Raw genomic sequence first — 2,448 nt, forward strand, 5'->3', positions numbered from 1 at the left:
TCTCTCTGTCTCTCTTTTTCTCTCCCTGTCTCTCTATATGTGTGTATATATATATGATTAACCACACTTGGAGTTTCTATATCAGTACTATTGTTTTAAATTAAGATATATGTAATGCATTACAGCTGTGGAGTATTGTGTTTTACAGTACAGATTCTGTGGCCAGACTGGGTTTTAATCCACTCTCTAAACATAAAGTTCCAAAAATAAGCTGAATCTCAGTTTTAAGAGAATGCAAATTTATGTATCTATATGATTATTCTAATTATTTCAATTCAATTCCAATTTATCCACAAAAGTATGCCTTCCCTTTTATTTAGGTATTTTAATTTCATATATTCAAGATCTCATTTTATAGTCAATAAGTATTATTATAAACAAAGACAGTTCTAACCTCAAATATTAAAGAAAAGGAAGAAAAAATCCTAAGTTAGATTAAGTCAGAATCATTCACCAACAGAATGCCAACAGAATAAATTTTACTAAGAATATATCTGACTTTATTATGTTATTAAATGATATTCATTGTACTCTTATTAACAAACTGGTAAAATGTTTTCTCATATGAAAAGCATAATCCATATTAGAAAATAGGATTCATTTTAACACAAATGTATCTTGGATTTCACTTACATTGAATTATATTAAAAAGCAATAAAATAAAACAAAACAAAATAAAATAATATATTAAATATTTCCTGGGTTTTACTTGCACTGAGTTATATTAAAAAGGAAAAACAACTAATATATTAATCTGTTTTTAAATAACAAATTGCATCTCCAAAATTTTTCTGACTCCATAAACTAATTAACTGATATGATGCATCATTTGCAGTGGATTTTATTTATTGGTAGGATTAAAAAATATCTACTGCATAGAAAAAAAAAAAAAAAAAAAACTGCTCTGTAAGCATTACCATCTTATATGATTCAGATGCATTACTCCAGCCAATTATTATAAGATCATTTTAAATTGATCAGGAAAAGATCTTGAAGAGGACAGTAATAATAAAATTCCTTTTGTAAGAAACATTGAAACACTCTTATTTCAATGATTGGTATTTTCTATGTTAAACAATTATTAAGAAATTAAAATCTAATCCCTTTTGTTTTCTTAGTCATTTATTTGTTAAGTCAAAAATCATCACCTATTTTTTCAGAACATTTGTAACATATATTTATGTCAATGGCATCTGCAGTTACTAATCATTTTAAAACAGCAGATGTCTCATCTGTTTTAAAATAAAAATATGCCATATTAGTTCTTTGGATGAATCTTATTTTCTGAAAATGTTGCTTTCTTTAAATATCTATTGATATTCTTTGTGTTGAGAAGATTAGACAATTAACATTACTATCAAGATGAATTTTGCATATATGTATCATTCTTGCAGATTTATAAGGGAAAATGCAGTGTCATCTGTGTTCATAATTGTTTAAGATGTGCAATAATAGAAAATGGAATGAGATTACAGAGACATCATTCAGACTATAAATTCTTAATTTAGCACCCTAGGAGACTCAATTGTTCTGCCTTTTATTACTCATTTGCTCCAGTCTCCCACATTGTATAACTAAAAATGAAGTGGTTTTAAAAGTTTATTTTCTCACAAATCTTGCCCTCTTGTTTCTAGGCAGACATATTTTATACTGTGCTCTATGTAATGCTTTATATATTTCAAAAATATATAGTAAAAGAGATCATTTAAAAATTTCCAGCTATGTAAGATTGGTAGAAATGACAATAGATGGCAATTTAAGGCAATAAAAATGAGATCACTGAATAACTGCAAATTACTTTTTAAGATTTTATATATAATTTATACTTCTTTTTGTAATTCATTGTTGTTGTTGTTATGTGCCATCGAGTTAGACCTGACTCATAATGACTCCTCTTTGGGTTCCTAGGTGGTATCACTATGAAAGTAGATTGCCCAACCTTCCTTCCAAGGAGTAGCTGGTGAGTTTGAACCGCCAGCTTTCTATGCCAGCACTATGCTACCAGAGTTCCTATATGCTTACCTTCTCTACAGGGGGATAAGGGGAGGTCTGTAAGGTAACAATAAAAGTTCAACATAGACACATGTTTATGACATTTCTATGCACAGAGAAAATTATTTTAACAAACACTACTTAATATATGTTTCTTTTAATAAAAGTGTTTGGCATTCCTACCAAAAATACACTATACTACACTACACTAAAAATACTTTGTGGGTTTGAATATCATGGATTTTGTTAAATGAAAAAGCCTACAATTGATATATGCTTCTGTCCATTTCAATTTGCTAGCCAATCTTTGATAACCAGAGGTTCAATCATCTTGATTTTTCTGAAAAAAAACAATAAAATATTTATTGAAGATTTTCTAGAAAGAGTTGAGAAAACCAGTTAGAAATACTGAGCAGTTAAGAAATTGGACAACATGATTTCTTAAAACTGGCTATA

This window comes from Orycteropus afer, unplaced genomic scaffold, assembly GCF_000298275.1.
Source record: "Orycteropus afer afer isolate SDZICR_OR568_19922 unplaced genomic scaffold, OryAfe1.0 scaffold00494, whole genome shotgun sequence".
NCBI classification, from domain to species: domain Eukaryota; kingdom Metazoa; phylum Chordata; class Mammalia; order Tubulidentata; family Orycteropodidae; genus Orycteropus; species Orycteropus afer.